Source organism: Urocitellus parryii, chromosome X (assembly GCF_045843805.1).
Source record: "Urocitellus parryii isolate mUroPar1 chromosome X, mUroPar1.hap1, whole genome shotgun sequence".
Taxonomy (NCBI): Eukaryota; Metazoa; Chordata; class Mammalia; order Rodentia; family Sciuridae; genus Urocitellus; species Urocitellus parryii.
This window is the reverse complement of record NC_135547.1, coordinates 2,159,102-2,177,301: the sequence shown is the minus strand read 5'-3', so window position 1 is coordinate 2,177,301 and position 18,200 is coordinate 2,159,102. Positions and strand designations below refer to the sequence as shown.

The 18,200-nt window shown below is 53.7% G+C and overlaps 1 protein-coding gene across 7 annotated transcripts in view; it reads left to right on the top strand.

The window, feature by feature from the left end:
* The first annotated feature begins 7,120 nt into the window (after positions 1 to 7,120).
* Atp2b3 (ATPase plasma membrane Ca2+ transporting 3) overlaps positions 7,121 to 18,200 on the top strand; it is a 69,623-nt gene continuing 58,543 nt past the window's right edge. For 6 of the 7 annotated variants that reach the window (XM_026412774.2, XM_077794049.1, XM_077794054.1 and 3 more), the window contains exon 1: positions 7,121 to 7,351. The gene's annotated coding sequence lies outside the window, so the exon portion shown is untranslated. The remainder of the gene's footprint in view (positions 7,352 to 18,200) is intronic. The other variant, XM_077794053.1, reaches the window with a different exon arrangement.

The window sequence follows — 18,200 nt, the reverse complement described above, 5'->3', positions numbered from 1 at the left end:
CACTGCTCTTGGGGCAACACTGGGGACCAAGCAGAGAGTAGAGACATGAGAGACTACCTCTGCCATCTCCCAGACTCTGCCTCTCAGTGTCCAGTCTGAGCTTCCTCAGAAGAGGGTCCTCCATCACCCTTGGGTCCAAGGCTGGAAACATAGGCCTCAGGCGATCAGGCAGAAGGCCCAGGGGCAGCCACTTCCCCTCCCTTCTCTCTGTCCTTAGGCCAGGCCTGCCCTTCGGAATGGAGCATTTGTCAAGCACGTGATGTCTGGGTGGCACCAGGATGAACCTTCTCCCACCAGTAGGGGAGTCTGGATATTCAAGAAGGACTGCCCATCTGTTTCAAAGAGTTGGGAGATCAGAATATGCTGGAACTTAACTGTTGTCAGGGCTGTGCTCATGCTTGGGAAGATCAGAGGGGAGAAGGCATATGGAATCAGGGCACTATGCTGGGGTGCTCAGTGTGCTGGCCTGGTCTGGCTTCCCATCCAGCACCCCCATAAATCCCATTGGGTGCCAGAAGAGCCAATTTCAGATTGCAGTGCATGGGCCCTGGTTCCAGAGACAGGGTCCAGCTCAGAACCAGGGTAGCCTGCTCAATGGGGACACAAGGCTGCCCTGGAAAAGGACAGTCCCCAGAGCAATGCCCACTTGGAAGCTTGCCCAACAGGTTGAGGTGGCCCCAGGCTAGGCCTGCGGCTTTCCCTCTGTCCTACATGAGGGGCCTCCCACTCATCTGGCAGGAGCCAGAGCCTCCCTGGGTAACCACGGGCAGCCAGGAAAAACAGAGCAGACAGGGCCTGTGTGAGTGACAGCCCAGGAGAGGCGGAGTCTAGAGAAGCTGGGCAGCGTCTTGTACAGTGCCATGCCCTTATGCCTGGCCTGGCACTCGGGACACCCAGCGTCCCCAGGTTTCTCCTTTTTGGGACGGGAGGCGCCGCTCAGCGTGGTGGCCCAGCGATAGAATGTCACCCGGCAGCATCATAGCACTATTCTGGGGCATGTGCTCCACAGCCCGGCAATCTCTGCTGAGCTGGGCATGCACAGGGCAAGGGCACTGGCTGGGGGCCAGGAGCTAGGGCCTCCGTCAAGTCTCCACCCTGGTGGGGAGGAGGGGCAGTCAGCACCGGGACCCGGCAGAGATAGAAACATGGAGCCTTCAACCTGCTTCTCTGTGGATGTGTTTGTAGTGCAGGGTCCACGTTCTGTGTGTCTACTATAACCCCTGGGATCTCTATTTTCTTTTGCTGCTGCCCCCTCAGTCTTCCTAGCTTCCCCTTTCCTCTGTCTCCCTCTCACCTTTATTCCATCCTCTGTGAGTCCCAGCTCAGGGCACAATGGGGCAGTGGTGTCACGATAAGCTTGGGGGACAAGTTTTACAGAGATAGCAAGTGCAGAGGAAGGCAGCACCTATACCAGAAGCCATGAGCTGCTCAGGCAGGAGCCCTGGGTGAAGAGGGCTGCACCCCATAGGGTTTGTGGGCCATGGTAGAGGGGAGGCTCCATTCTCAGATCACCACAGTATAAAGATGAATCCCTCAGCTTCTCTCTACTACTAAGTGTGTTGCACACCATTCGACTATAGTAATTTACTGAAAATCTACAGTGAGACCAAGGTTTTCCCTGTAAGCCGGCAGCTTCCCCCACACATGTTCACATTCACGCTGCTTGGAAAGTAGAGTTGTGTTCTGGTCCCTGACTATGGTCACAGGAAGTCCCAGGGTAACAAAGCTCCAGATAATGTGCCCTGAGCTAGTGGGGCAAGAAAGGTAGAGAGCAGGGAACAAGTTCCAGTCCAACTTTTGCTGGAGTAGGAGCCTATGGACTTGGGGACAGATTAGATATGGAGTGAGAGGAAGCAAGTGGGCAGGGTGTGGGTATAGGACCACCAGGTTGGTTGTGGCACACTGGTGCCTAAGTCTCCCAGCAGGGCAAGAAATGTTGAGGAGAATAGGACCGTGAGGAATAGTGCCTGAGGGTACAGCTCAGAGCAGGGCCCAGCTGGGGCAGCCATTGGAACATGTGCATGCACACACACAAGCACAGAAATACACTGATGCACACTCATAAACATGTGTGCACACATGAACACTCACATGTATGCACACATGAGCACAGCACACACAGGCAAACCCAAATGAGGGGTCTAAGAGAAAAAAAAACAGGCATGAACACAAAGCCACATGTACACAAGCACTCACACACACAGGCACACATACAAGCGTATGCAAACACATGTGCACATGCATGCATAGAGAAATGTGTGTGCAAGAACACAGAAAAATGCAAACACGTACACGCACTCACAGCACACATGAGCACACACACAAAAGCCCTCATGGCAATGTCATGTGAGCTGCTCACTTGGGGAGGGCTGCTCTGTGAAAGGGGTGGCTGCCAAGGAATGGCCTTTGAGGGGCATGGGGCAGGATAGGGGAAACTTCCAAGCACTTACTGGGCCCTGCCACATCCAGAAGGTCAGGTGCCTTCTGGATGTGGCAGGGCCCAGCTGGAGCCTAAGCCGAATCCACTGCTTGGGTTTAGGCAAGTCAGGGCTTGTCAAGGGGCAGCCAGCCAGGTAATCCCAGGCCTGAGCCCAGAGGAGGCAGGGCCCCCTCTGGGACACAGCCCTTCCTTAAAGGGCCTGAGGGAGCCAAGGTGGAGGGGCTGCTCTGAGACCTTGAAAGATAGTGTTCAGTGTTGAGTGTTCATCCCCTGTGGCTGCACCCCTGCACCTCTGACTCAAATGGCTGGTCTTCAGGTTTGCCCCCATGGGTTCCAAGCTCTCACCTCAGGAGGATAAGGGCCACAAGGAGAGGCAAAGCCCCGTCCATTATGGACATGCGGCACAGGGCCCATTTCTGGGGAAAGTCTTTGTCTCCCTTGGCTTCTGGGAGGAGCACAAACCCCCTGCAGCCCTGAAGAACCCGGGGATGCCTGAGTACTGAAGTTGTGCTGGTTCCCACTATACAAGGGGCAGCCAGGGCAAGGGGTAATGGCCTGAGGACTGAGCTGGCCCCCAAGCCTGGAGCCTTGCAGGCAGCTGTGGTGCCAAAGGGCCATTGTGTGCGCACACCCCCCATAGCAGACCAGAGCTTTCCAAAACTCCCAGATGTGGAGTCTATTGAGGTGAACCAGGCTGGGAGGCAGGAGGTATGCAACAAGCAGGGCTCTATAGGATGGAGCTCCTTGGTGTCCAGCTGGAGTTGCTGTGATAAATGACCACAGACCAAGTGGCTTCAAACATCAGGAATTTATTTTTTCACAGTGCTGGGAGCCTGAAATAGAGTCAGGATGTGGGTAGGACTGTGCCACTCCTGAAGTCTAGGGGAAGACCCTTCCTTCCTTTTCTAGCCTCTGGTGACTCCAGGTGTCCCTTGGCTTGTGGCTGCATCACTGAACCTCCACCATCACAGGGCTTCCTACTCTGGATGAGTGTGAAATCTCCCGCCTCTCTCTTATAATAACTTATTATTGCATAAGGGCCTGTCTGGATAATCCAGGATAATCTCCCCCCTCACGATCCTTCACTTAATCACATCTGCAAAGACCCTATTTTCAAATGAGGTCACATTCCACTTCTGGGGTTGAGGACATGGACAGATCTCTTGGGGCATTTTCAGTCTGCCAGACAGGGCTGCAGGCAGACATTGACCTGGTGGTCCCCGGAGCTTTCAGGGAGAGGGCTGTGATCTCAGCCATGGAGAGAGCAGGGGTAGTAAAGAGAGGGCCCAGGCTCAGCCAGAGGGCCCTTCACTTCTAGGCCAGGCCAAGGAGTTGCTGTCCCAGAGGAGGCTGTGACAGCCACACCAAAAGTGGCAGGAGGAAAAGCAGGCAAGGAGGGGGCATGGGAGGAGGGGCAGGCAGCTGCAGGGCCCACAGAGAGGAGGAGCCTTCTGGTGACAGGGCAGTAGCTGAGGTTGGGGGCAGGGGAGTGAGGGCTGCAGGCAGTGAAGTGAGTCCAAGGAAAAAGAGAGGGGGCAGGGGCATAGCAGGCCGGGCTGCATGGGGAGGGACTCAGGTGAGGGTTCTCTGGGGGTTTTCTTAGGCTGAGGTTGCCTGAGAGGAACCATTGACAATGTTAGAGGCCTAAGGTCCCTGAAGATGCAGGTCCAGGGCACAGTGGGGGTAGGTGCAGGACCAAAAAGAGAGAAGGAAAAGAATGGGGGAGGGTGTAGGGAAACAGGGAGGTCTGGGCTACTTGGCCAAGTGGTCTGTCCCTATCACACCTCCAGCCTCAACCATGGGCCTCCCTGGGGTTGGCTCCATAAGTATTTCCAATGCAGAGGACAGGGTGTGGTATAAAAAAGAACTTTCTAGCAAAGTGCCCCAGCCCACCTCTTTAAAAATGGAAGAACTAGGATGGGGCTGGCCTTGAACCAGGGTCACTAGTGACAATGGCGCAGTTGGTCTGGCACCCAGGCCTCATTCTCAGGCCTGGGTCCTCCCTTTTGGTCTCAGGGCCCAGGCTGGGGACCAACCAACTGGAACTACAAAAAGGAGAACATTAGCTATTTGAGGACCACAATTTCTAGGGACTAGGGACTTCCATGCTACCTTGTTTCCTGGTCATCTGACCTTGACCTTGGTGGAACTCATCACAAAGTTGTATAGCATGGTTAACTCTTAACTGTGCCAGGCCAAGGCAGTATCCCAACTCAGAGGAAGAGGCAAAGAGGCATCAGTAGGTGATCCAGCCTTGGATTTTTTCCCCCCAACTTGCTTCTTCCCCTGGTAAGAGAGGCTCTGGGCCAAAGGGCATGTTCATTGAACTGATGGCCGCTGTCCTCATGGGGGACATAAGTACTCAAGCCTTACAAAACAGCTTGGAGCTCAGTGATCAGGACAGACTTCACAGGCTGATGCCAATTTTCCCATATGGACAGCAGCCATCAATTTAATAAACATGCCCCCAGAGTGATCAATATGTTCCCTGGTCCCTGAGAGAATGCAGTGACACAGCCCCAAGAGAGTCTTCTCTGGTTTCTGCTCTCACAGTCACTTCCAAGCCTTTAAGTGGAAGTCTCTCCCTCCCATCTCAGCACCCCCCTCCTCTCCATAGGGGCCCTTTCTGGTGTTCTATCCCACTCCTGTCCTCCCAGAGCTGCCAATACATGTTTGCTAAAGGGCAGCCAATAACTGAGGGTTTTGTCATCAGCCAGAGTGTACCCCTTACCCAAGGGATGGTCCTGCTGGAGCCACCAGAGGAGGCTGACTCATATGCCTTTGCCTACCTCCTCTCACTCTGGAGCCAGGGCCTCAGGACAGGGAGGGAAGGACAATGACCCCAGGGAGCCCACCACACTGTAGAAAGCCAAGAAGGGGGCACAACCTGAACGTGCTGGAGGAGGGAGGCCCTGGTCCCCCAGGACATGCTCTTGTACTCAAAGCTGTTCTGTCCTCATGAGGGGAGTGGGGATGGCCTGGTGCCCCATCTCCTAGCCAGGGGCAAAAAACCAGTTTCACAACCTGTTCCAGGTAGCATCTAGTGACCCCCCTGAGCTTCACTTCCCCAACAGGAATGTGGGGTAGTAAGAGGAGAAACTGAACAGTAACACATAGCTCAGAATAGGTGCTCAGGAAGATTGGGGATCCCTCCATTTTTTTTTAATGTAAATGTGTGTGAGAGTAAATGAGTATGCCTGAGCCAACATGTGTGAGTGTGAGAGAATGTCTGTAAGTGTGTGTGTCTGTGTGTGTGTCTGTGTGTGTGTGTGTGTGTGTAAACCTCTGCTCACACTGAGAAGTGCCAGGGGCTTGGCTCTGACTCCCTGCAATGCCAGTGCTCATGGGCTTTCCACAGAACCAGCTGCTTCCTGTGGGAGGGGGCAGGCTATAGCAATTGTGACTGTCCTCTGGCCCTTGGGGTGGGGAAGCAGTATCTTTCTGTCGTTGAGATATCTGGCACAGTGACAGCTCCTCAAAAGAGGCGTTCCCTAGCTCCCAGCACAATCTTTTGTTGCCCCTGATCAATGGATCAGTGGTCTCCCATGGCCCTTACCAACTGTGTGGGCAGTCAGTCAGCCTGCCACTACCTTTTATGGAATCCTTGCTGTGTCCCCAGCACCCAGACCAGCACACAGGACACCGTAGGATCCTCTGTATCCTCCCACCCTCATGTGTGTGCACACGGGGGGGGGGGGGGGGGAGAGAGAGAGAGAGAGAGAGAAATGCTGGTATGCTGCCTAGGGACAAGTCCCTTCCCTTTTCCACACGCTCAGCCTCAGCCCCATCCTGGGTCCCCAACCTGAGTATGCCCACTGCTCACAGATCACAGCAAAGACCGCATCTGGGGTCAGAGGACTCTGCTGTCACTGGAACTGGGAAGCTCTAAAGACTAGTGGCAGAAGCTAGTCCCAGGGACACACACTTTGGTGTATTTGCCCATGTATCTGAAGGTATATGTCAGTTGGGACAGGTGGTTGTCTGCACTGCAGTTTCTCTGCGTGTCTGTCGCCACTTGTGTCATCAGATGTGTGTGGCTGGTGTGTCTCTCTGGATGTCCATCTGTGTTCAGTCTCCCTGTGTGTCCTGTAAAATGATGTTCATGAGATAACCTTCCTGGGTCACAGACTTTAAGAATTTGTTGTAAGCTCCAGCTTCTTTCTGGGAAAGCATTTGGATGACTGCACTCCCAACACAGACAGTGTCAGAGGACCAGCAACCCCTTGGAGTCCACCTGGGGCTCAAGGACCCCATGCTACAAGTCAGTTCACCCAGCTCCATGCCCCATTTTACTGTTGGGAAAATGCATTCAGAGGGCAGGGGATCTTGAGAGGCAGTGGCAGCCTGGACTTCCAGTCGCATGCTTGGGGCACTTTCTCTGTACTTGCAGGTGGTGGTAAGCGCCCCCAGTTTCCAGCTGATCCCACCCCCACTGGGCCAGTGCCCATTGGGGGGGCAATGTCAGGCTAGGAAGGACGGGCAACCACTCGCATCCTGGGGGCAGAAGGGCACGCACTGGACGCGAGGCTCCAGAGCCCGGTGTCCCCTGCGCGGTGCACCGGTGCACCGCCCCCCGCGCCCGCTCCCTCCTCCCTCCTCCTCCTCCTCCTCCTCCTCCTCCTCCTCTTCCACCGGCTCCCTCCCTCCCCCACCCTCTCCCTCCCTCCCTCCGCGCTCAGAGCTGCGGCTGGAGCCGAGCGCGCCGCGTCGCCCGCCGCCGGTGCGGAGCGTGGGGAGCACTCGGCCGCAGCCGTCGCCCGCCGCGGAGGGTGCTGCTCCGCGCCGCTGGCCAGGCCGCCCTGTGCCCGGGCCTTTCCGTCCTTGGAGCGGATTGTTGCCCGCCGGGCGCCCGCCTAGAGCGACAGCACTCGCCAGAGCTGAGGCCGCGGTGGCGGCTGTGCCCATGCCCGGGTAAGTGGTGCCCCGGGCGCACGGGCGCAGGCGAGGTGGGCGCGGGCGGGGGCGGGAGGGCAGCCCAGCAGGTGGCGCGGCTGCAGGTGGGGGGACGCAGGTCTGCTGCTGAGGCACCTGCGCCCAACGTCAGGCCTGCGTGTCCTTGCCGCACCACGGCCGCGCGTCACCCCGGGGCCCCGAGGCTGGCAGGCAGCGCCCCACACCCGCACCTTGCGCCCCGCATCCCGCGCGCACGCGCATCTGCGTCTGGGGAACAAGGCCGCTGGGGGCTGCGGGCGGGGGCTCAGGACTAGCACTGCCAGGGGCGCCGGGCCTGGGCCAGGAGCCCCGCCGGTGAGCACGCACCTTCCAGGAGCCTCGCGGCACCCCTCCCCCCCGCCCCCCCAGCGCCCTCACACTGTGTCATCTTCCCCCTCACACGTTCCCACACTGTCCCCCTGCACGCCCACATAGCTACCCAGCCGACCCCGCTGCTGGCATGGACAGTGCCTAAGGCAGGCGGCCCCTGGCCACACTTGGGTAGTGCCTTCTCCATCCCCCCCCCCCCCCCCCGACGATTGTTTCCCCCCTTCTCACCTGTGTGACCTTGGCCAGAGGGCTTCTGCATAGGGGGCCTCAGTGTTCTGAAAAGTGAAAGCTCCAGGCGTGGGGTTCTGGAATTCTGAGCCGCTGGTGCAGCATCTCCTAAAGCCTGGGGAGACCCACCCCTCTCTCTAGGACCTGGTCTCCTTCCTTCTGCTGGCTTTCTGCAGGGCTTAGTGGCCTGACCAGCCAAGGAGGAGTGGAAGGTAGGGTGGGGGGCCTGATGCCTGGGCAGAGCAGCCCAGGAAGGAATCTTGGAGAATCCTGGGAGAGGTTTAGGAGAGAGTGTGCAAACACCACTTGCTGTCTTACCTGCTCCAAGGGCAGTCCCCTCCACTAGATGCTTGCCACTTCCTGGGCTGGGTGGGGGAGTGAAGCCACCCCATCTTTCACAGATGAGGCCTTGGGGCTCTGACCTAAAGTGAGCCCCTGCCTATTGCAGGATTAGTCCAGCTTGTCCCTAGCTGGCTCCCATCTTCATCTCCCCTGGCTCCCTACAAGGACTTGAACGTCGGCTTGGAAGGTGCCCCCTGCACCTACTCCCCTCACTTAATCCACTAGCACTGCAACCCTCAAGCACAGTCATGACTTCTCCCTAGTCTATGAGCATCTTAAGGCAGGGGCTTTCTCTTAACCTGCATGGGCTGCTCAAGTGCCCAGCACAGGCCTGGCAGAGTGGGCAGTACTTTTCATATGGCACATTCATGACCTTGACCTCACTGAATCTGTAGACTCACCAGAGAATAAAGGCAAGGCCTGTATTTTTGTCCCCATTCTTCAGATGAGATGCTTGAAGCCCCAAGAGGGGTGGGAACTCAGCAGTGCATTGAGCACATGGGTGGAGGCCCCTTCTGTCTTGAGCAGGTGGCTGGGGCCACTCCCATGGACTTGGTGGGGAGGTATCCTAATAAGAAGCCAATCCCCTTCCTGAGCACCTACTACAGCCGCGCGTGGTTCTAAACATGTTCTTGGACCTCCATCTGAGTCTCACCTCAACCATATGTGTGAGCTGCTGTTCTCATTGGCCCCCTTTTCACAGATGGGGGAATCAAGCCCAGGTGGCTTGTGAGGAGAGCTAGGATGCAGAGGAGAGGCTGGGAGGCTGCCCAGGTCCCTAAGGGACTTGGCATAGCAGAAGGACCAAGGGTGAAATTACCCCTTGAGTTTGCATCTGAAGAGTGAGCCAGTCGGAAGGGGCTGGGCTTTGTGGTCCCAGACCATTGATTGTCCCTGCTACTAGCCTCCAGGAGGGGGAGGGCCAAGGACACAGCTAGTCTTGATCACATCAACCTGGTGCATGCCCAGCACTGCCAGGTGGTTTGAGTGAAGGGGCAGGCATGCTCTGGCACAGAACAGGGGGGAAGGCATGCAGATGGAAGTGGGACGGGCGTGGGAGGGGGCTCTGCACACAACCAGAAGGAGAGCCAGTCCTTTGGGGAAGGAAGCCCCCAAGGCTGAACGTGCTAGGGAGCACTCCAACAGCAGGCAGCGGAGATGCTGTAGCCAGCCCCAGGGGCAATAAGGGGAAGAGGAGGCTTGTAGGAGGCATCTTGGGCTCTAGTGACAGGATCTCTGGGGTTTGGTGCCAGCTCTGTGCCTGATGGTCTTTGTGACCTTGGCCAAGTCCCTTCCCTGCTCCAGATCTAGAGACAGTGGAGGTGTGCCCTGCGGACTCTGCACTGACATTTCAGGATTTGGAGCTGGAGCTTTGGAGTGAGGCTGAATCCTTCCCAACCAAGCAGGAGAGGCCAGGTCTGGGAATCAGTGAGCACTCTCTAGTCCAGTCCAGACATGCAGCCGGAGGGTGCTGGGGTCAGCTGTAGAGGCCTCTCTGAGCATGACTTGTAGAGAGGGGCCCCATGCTTCCTGGTAGGGGACAAGAGTGCCCCCGGGGCCCCAGGGCTTCTGAGAGCTGAGCTCAAATGGGACTCTTGGAGCCAGCACAGTCAGACCCAGCTTCTCTGGACATTTGCACCTCCTCCCCCACCTCATAGAGCAAGTCATCAGCACACCTGTACTCCCTTCTGATCTTACACTTATGGCTCATATATTTCATTGATGGCTGCTATCTGCATCAGAGTTTACCCATAAAGTAATGTCAATCATGACAGTAATAATAACAGCAGTCACCTTGTGCCATACTGGTTTAAGTTTTTCACAAACATCTCCTCACTTAATTGAAACAATAATCAAATGAAGCAAGTGTTGGTATTATCCGCATTTTACAGCTGGTCACATGAGACCCAGAGAAGTTAGAGAGTTTAGGTAATTTGCTCAAGGTCGCACAGCCAGTAGGTGGTAAAGTCAGGATTGCAACATAGCAGTTGGGCCCCTGAGTCTGCTCCCTGCCTGTAGCCACTTGTTCTCTAGAAGTTTGTCTCTAGAAGTGTGCTAAACTTGGCAGAAGGGGGCATTATGCACTGGCTGGAGCTGAATGTCCAAGGAACCCTGCTGGGGTGAGGCTAGGGATTCTTTTGAAAACCTTGCAGCTCAGAAGCTGAAATACCAGCATCCCCACCCCCATCTTCCCGCTGAAAGATCAAAGGTGATTTCTACCCATCCCAAAGTAAGCTCCTTCAGGGCACCCCTAAGAAGTAGCAGTTCATAGATGGGGACCTGGGCTGTGACATGAGGCAGATCTTCAATGTAAGCACCCATGAGCCCCACCAGTGCCATCTCTGTGACTGCAGCAAGTGCCCCAGCAACACCCCAGGCTAGGCATGGCAGGCAGAGATCTGGGCCACGCAGATGGCTCCTCCCTGTCCCCTGTCATTTCCCAGCTCCTCACTGTACTTCTCTTCCCTGCCCTGGCTAGGCTGGCAGAAGCCAGGCCAACCGTGCCTGGCTGGAAAACCCTCCCCTGCCTGAGCACCTTCTGTTGGGTGGGTGGTGCTGGCAGTGGGCCCGGAAGCAGCCTGGGGAGAAGGGTCTGAGCCACACATCACCAGGACAGAGGGAAGAAGGCTCTCAGATCTGGGGGATTTTGGGCATCTGGACAGCGCAAGGTTGAGAAGGGGATAAGTCCAAGGTCACAAAGCTGAATAAATGGCAAAACCCAAACCAGAGCCACAGGGCATGGACAAAAACATTGAGGCTCAGGGGCTCTTGGGGCTGGTGGGAGGACTCTCTGTGAGCACAAGTGGTTTCCAGAGACTTAGGTCCAAATCCAAGTTGTGCAAAGAGGTCCTGAGTCTGCTTCTGTTGTGCTGAGGTGGGTCCCTCAGCTCAAATGAGTTCTTCCTTGAGCCTATGGTCTTAAGGCACTTTCCAGAGCTGCATTGTCCTATGTAGTAGCTATAGCCACAAGTCAGCCACAACTTAAAGTAAAATTACAAATTTTGTTCCTTAGTTGCATGACTATATTTCAAGTGCTCAGTATCCACAGTGGCCAGTGGCCACCATATGGGATGGTGCAGGTAGAGAATTTTCCAAAATGTACTATGTATGTCACCACTTCAGTGAAAATAAAGGGTTGATTCCTCCCATGGATCTTGAAGTCACCCTCAAGGCCACTCTCCTGTGGCATATGGTCATTGATGGTTTGAATTTGGCCAGCCCCCATGGTCAGGCTCCCCTAGGTAATCACCCAGAAGAGAAGCCCTCAAGGAATTCTGGGTGCTCGTGAGCATTTGAAAAAGTGTCCTGTGATTGGCCAGGCTCTGATCTGAGCATTTGACAACTGGGGGAAACAAGGTGCTTGGGTAAGTTGCCTTTCAGAATGAATGTACCCCCTCATCAGAATGTGGCCTGCCATGCCAGGGTCCACATCATATGGGTGTGATGACCACTGGGGATTCTGGCCCTTAGTTATTCAACCAGATTTATAAGGGCCCATGCCCTGTATTAGTTCTGTGTATACAATGGAAAGGAAAAAGCAAAATGTACTTCCTGCAGCAAAGGAAGTACACTTTGCTAAGTGTTCATCTATGGCAACCAAATACAAGTGCTGGGGTCAGGAGGATGCGTTGAGACCATGAGGCCAAGCAGCGTCTTCTGGGACTCAGGCCCCCACAGCACCTTCACTGGCCCAACAACCCAGATTCAGCCAGACAGTCCTGACCCCTTACTCCTCAATGGCCACATATGGCTGGTGCCTGCCATATCAGACAATACTGAGACCTTGCACAGATCCTGAAACCACTCCTAAGCCACTCCCCCATGGCACCTTAAAAGGGAATAGGTGAAGGAGTTGCAGATGCCTCAGGGAAGCCCGTCCATCCCCTGGGGAGTCTGGGGCTGGTGGGAGGACTCTCTGTGAGAGTCAGTAGAGCCAGCGCGTTGGCATCAAGATCCAGAGTTGTGCTCCCCAAGGGCTGGCCCAGATGCCCAGACACCCATGGAGAGGGAGGCATCCTTCCAGGCACAGCCTGACAGGCCATGGGGATGCCAGGCCTGGCCTCAAGCTGACTCCAGCAGTCCTCCCATGTCCAGCTTGGTCCTGATTAGGTCCTGCCATGTACCCAACATGCTGCCAGAGCTTGAGAAAGAGCAGGGAAGAGTTAGGGCTGGGGTGTAGCCTCGGAAGCGGCCCAGGTCACCCCCCCCCCCAGATGGGCAAGGCAGTGTTTTTAAAAAAATAATGTTGATTTCTTCCTATTAAAAATAGGAAGCATTATAAAAATAATTCTTTTACTGGAAACAATGGCACATGCCTATAATCCCAGACACTAAGGAAGTAAAACAAGAAGATTCCAAGTTCAATGCTAGCCTGGGCAACATCGTGAGACCCTATCTCAAAATAAAAAATAAAAAGGACTGGGGATATAGCTCTGTGATAAAACACCCTGGGTTCAATAGCCAGCATCAAAAAAAAATAATAATGATGATGGTGATGCTCTTAACATGCATGCTCTTTATAGAATACTCACACAGAGACGTCAAAAACATAGAACCTCCCCCAGTCCAATCCCCAAAATGTAAGCTACTGTTTTCGTTTTATTGAACTTGTTTCTGCTCCCTTTTCTTTGCATAACCTATTTATTTTCACATTACTGTAATTATACCATGGGCTCAATTGTGTAATCTAGTTTTTACTTCACATAAGCATTTTCTTTATTAATATAATCCCTTCCTAAAAGAACATATTTTACAAAATGGATGTAGTTTAATTATAGTTCAATTTTTAAAAGATTATGAAAGCAGTAAATACTTATTGCAAAAATGAAGAATGAACTTGAGTCGTGCAACGAAGAAACTCCAAATGATCACTCACTCATTTGACAGTTATTTATCAAGCACCCAGGCTATATCAGGGCAGTTCTCAGTAATTACAATTTTTAATGGCTGAATAGTATTCTCTCAAGAGATCCTAATTCACTTAATTATTTGGCTATTTTTGGAAATCCAGGCAGTCAAATTTGTTTCGCCCTTATACACAAGGCTCTGCTAAGCATCTTGGTGCGGAACGCTCACCCTGTCCTGAGGAGAGTACCCAGACACAAGACTGTTCTGCCAAGTCACTATCCAAAGGGGCTGTTTGAGTGTGCCAGAAGGACTCGCATATGCACCCTTGCCAGCATTAGGTATTACAATCAAATAACCTGCCATAAGTATCTAGGTCAGCAAATATCTCCTTTAGTTTGTGTTTCTTTAATTGCAAGTGACGGTGAGCATTTTTCCATGTTTATAAATTATATCTTTTCTTTTAAGTGAATTACCTGTTCCTATACCCAATTTACTGATGACTTAGTGTTTCTCCTTTGGGGCTGAATGAACTTTAGACATGAAAAATAGCAACAATTTAATATCTTTGTTGCCAAAAAAAAAAGCTTAACCTCTTTGTTCTTTGACTTTTCTCTCATGTAAAAGGTAAACATTTTTTGTCACAATGTCTTGTGGTTTCTTCCATTGCTTCTGGGCTTACAAAATCCCTTATGGAAATTTTTGTGCTTTCCACCTGTGTGTGTGCATATGTCTGTGTGTAGTTTGCATGTTTAAGATGTTTAAATCTTGAACCCAGCAGTCAGCAACTTCTTTTGCAAGGGCCAGACAGTAAATATTTTCTACTTTGTGGGCCACATGGTCACTGACTCAAGGACTAGACTCTGCCTGAAAGCATGAAAGGAGCCACAGATAATAAGATACATAAATGAATGGGTGTGGCTGTGTGCCAATAAAACTTTATTCACAAGCACACTGGCTGCTGGATTAGGCCTTTGGGCTGTAGTTGCCAAACTGTTTAACTCAAAGGAGATTTGTGTTGGGGAAGTATGAGGTGAAGGAGGTAAGGTGTGTCCTTTGCCACTTGTCCCCATTTCCTTAATCAAATTAGTTGTCTCCTGGAGGAAGGTCCCCCTTCCTCTCTCCTCCCAAAATCAAGCACTCTGGACATCTTTGGAGTTCCTGAGCAGCAGGAACTCCAAAGTGTCCCCACAGGGTCAGGTGGCAGCTGGCTCAGCAGACCCTGTGTGTTTGCCCAGAGTAGGTAGGACAGGCAGAGGTGATGGCCTCTTTGCTCCTCTTTTAGGGAGGTGCTGAATGAAGGTGTTTGAAAAAGAACTGCCACATCTTTATTCGACTCACCTGGGAACCGTCAGTCCCTGACTGTCTCAACTCTCTGAATTCTTTGCACTCTGGCATTTTTGACACAAACCTGAAACCGGGTTAAGACACGCAGAGTGGCAGGCTTGTTGCTGAACCAACATTTGCACGGATGGCTGGCCAGGGGCATGATGGTGGCACAGGGCATGACAGAGAGGGGAGGAGCTTTTTCTCCAGATTAGACCAGCCCTGCTGAAACCACTGATGCCCTCAGAGCACAGCAGGACAATATAGCTAGCCCCACTTCCCTGGCAAGGCAAGGGTTCTGGGCCATACCCCAGGCCTCTGATTGCCTCGTCAGTCACAGGGGACCTTGCCTACCTGCTCTCCCATGGGCCTCATCTACATTTCTCTTGGGAGAATCCAAAACCAGACATACCATATTTTGGTGTGAAGTCACAGGCCTGGGAGGGATGGCTGTGACCCAGAGGTAGCTGGTCTGGGCTCCTCTGGCTCCTGGGGTCTCTGAATACTGCTGTAAGTGGGAGGCAGAGTCTGTCCTCTGTGCCCCTCCCACCCAGCCTAGTCTCCCTCACAGCCTGGGACTCATCTGCTCACAACTCAGTGACTAGCAGTTGGGCCTTTGCTCTTAGAAACCTCTGCCCTGAAGAGCAGATCAAAAGTGTCTCCCTGTAATGTGTCCTTTGAGGCGAAGGGTAAGAGTGGGCTGCCCTAGAGGCTGCTGCCCAGGATCCCTATCCTGACAGCCCCCAGAGAGACTCACATGGCTGCACTTGTAGGTGAGACAGGGTGGCAGGAGAGGGTCCGGGCAGGGCCAGGGACTGTTTCCTGTGGCCCTGCCACTCTCCCTAGGAGGAGGAAACAGCTCCACAGCGCTATCATCAAAGGTGAGGCTAGGGTGACAGGTCAGGGTTTCCCCCAGAGGAGTGGACAAGGTATGTGTGCTGTAAAGAGGACCCTCTAGTGTTCTCATCCACAGTCCTTGCTGCACTCTCTTCCAGCTTCCCAGAGAGGAGACTTTTGTAGCCACTTCATGACCCACTAACTCCCCCCAAGCTCTTGGTCTCAGACGTCATCTGCTCATGAGCACACAGAGGCTGGCAAGGGAATCTAGGAGAGGGATGAAGCTGGGTATGTGATGGGCTGTGGGGCTTGCTCAGGGAAACACTCAGACCCCACATTGGTGTTTCATCATGACATGAGATGGAGCCCCCCAACCCTAGTCCTTCTGGGTACCCCAGACCCTGCATGAGCTTTGTGGTGCAAAGCTCAGTCTGTGTGATTCAGATGGCAGGCAGACCCTTGGCGACCTTCAGGTCTTGCCATTGCAGCAGTTGGGGTTGGCAAGGATGCTGGAGCAGGTCTTGGCAGCCTTTCGGGTGACCCTCCCTGGGCTGCAGCTTCTGAGGCATCCTCTTTCGGGGGCGTTGTTGGCCACTGGCTCTTCCTCTGTTGCTGCATTTGACAGCTGGCATCTGGCCTTGGTTAGCCTGGAGAAGTGGCACCAAGGTTTTGTTGTGCTAGTTCTTTGTGTCTGGGTCACAGAAGGGCAGCAAGACTTGTCTCCCATCTTTAGCCTGAACTGGACTTTTCTGTCTCCACTCCCTGCCTCAGCATCCTTACTCATCCCCTTCCAAGAGTACCATGGTTAAGGACTTTTCTAAGGGCTCAGAGTGGCCTGGTACCAGGGAAAGTGAGCTTCCAGACCCCCATCCTGTGTGCTCAGAGTTCCATATAGTTCACCTAGTGAATTCTTTCTCTACTTTGTGTTGACTTTCTACCATCAGTCAGGTCACAAAAGGGACTCAAAGAGGCTAATTTGCAATCAGTTGAAGAGAGCTGGGGACTCACACAGCTCTAGCCCCTGACCTTATCTCCAATGAATGTCCCCAGCCTGTCCTCTCAGACCTCAGACTGTTTCCAGAAAACAGCAATCACCTCCCCCTACCACACATACCAGGCTCACTCTGGGCCCTGTGGAGCCCAGGCTCCCAGAGGACCCAAGTGTGAACTGGTAGTCTCCTTAACTAGTCACTGCCTGTCCTGACTGGAAGGACTTAGCCTATGGCCTGTAGCCCCCCTGGCCTCCAGCTGTCTGTAATTTCCTTAATTACCTGTTTAGACCTTGGCGGCTTCCGTCCTTGGAGCTGACTGTGGGATCAGAAGCTGGCAGGGGCAAACACCGTGGTACCTCGGACAGTGCTGGGGACACTTGGGTACCTCTTATCCTAGCCACGTGATCTCTGGCTTCAAAAGGCCAGAGGACAGGGACCTGGCCCTCTTGGAGCCAGACACAAGATCTTGGCCCCTTTGTGAGCTGGCGTCTTCCACAGAGGCCAGCCACAGTGTTCCTGGGTCCCCTTGCCTCTCCTGAGAGCACAGACTGGCCAGGGCACCTCTGCCATCAGGGCAGGAGAGGCGTGGGGCCAGCGTGTGCGGAGCGCGTGCGGGGGCGGGGCACGGGGCTGGCTTGGTCTCCTGCTGCAATGCAGCTCTGCCCGCATAGCTCACTGTAATTGGATAATTAGTGTCATTACGCTTCCTGCCCATCAGCTTCTCCAGCTCCTGCTCCCTCGCTCTCCCTTTCTCTAGCTCCCGCCTTCCCTGGCAGAAAACAAATGAACGTTCTTTCGCTCCTTCTGCATGGAGTCATGGCCCCAGTAATGATACTTCAAGGCCCCATCCTGAGTGGGGCTTCCAACTTTTCTCTGGGGCCCAGGGCCACCCAGCACTGTGAGGGCCACCTGTGTGGGAGTTTTTGACTTCTCCCTGTCCTAGGTAGCCCAGAGTGAATAAATGGAATGTTCTAGCCTCACTGGTGGAACCTGGCTCTGCCCTATGAACTCTGGGATTCGACTGGTCTAGGATTCAGAGCAGGCAGAGGGAGGGGAAGGTACAGTGAAGTGACCCAGAAGGGATCACATGGCCAGGCTTCTCTGACTCCAGCGCCTGCACTCCCAAGCCCTGAGGTTTATAGGAACAGATTTCCTGTCCAGTCACTTTATTGAACTCTTTTTTAATTGGTTCTAATCATGTGTTCATTGCTTTCTGGGATTTTCGGGCAGTTACTTGGCAGAGGAACCGCATAGAATCCTCTGCAGCCAGACCACCTGAGTTTACCTCAGCCTCTGCTCCTTGCTGCCTGTATGTCCTTGAGTAAACCTCTTAACCTTTCTGTGCCTCACCTGCTTCAACTCTACAGTGGGCATAATCATTCATTGCCATAGAGGCCTAGTGTAGTGCTGCCCTGGGCTTCAGGGCAGACAGAGGGAGGGGATGATGGGGTGACCCAGGAGGGGAAGCTGGACAGGACTAATGGACTCAACAAAGAACACTTCATGGCTGGTCGTTCTGGCACACGCCTGTAATCCTAGCTTCTTGGGAGGCTGAGGCAGGAGATCACAAGTTCAAGGCCAGCCTCAGAAACTTAGTAAGACCCTGCCTCAAGATAAAAATAAAAAGGGTTGGGGATGTGGCTCAGTGGTAGGAAGCTTGCCTAGAATACACAAGGTGCTGGGTTCAATCCACAGTACACCCCACCCAAAGAGCAGTGTCATGGTTCCTTTTCCTGGAGGCTCATACCACCCTGTACACAGAGCAAAGTGCCTGGTGGGGCTTGTTTGTTTTTTGTATTGTAGTAAAATACACCACTTAGGCAGATAGTCCAGTGACATAAAACTCATTCTCATCACTGTGCAAGCATCTGCACCATCCCTCTCCAGTCTGGGTTCATCTTACCAAACTGAAACTCTAGTGCCCCTTC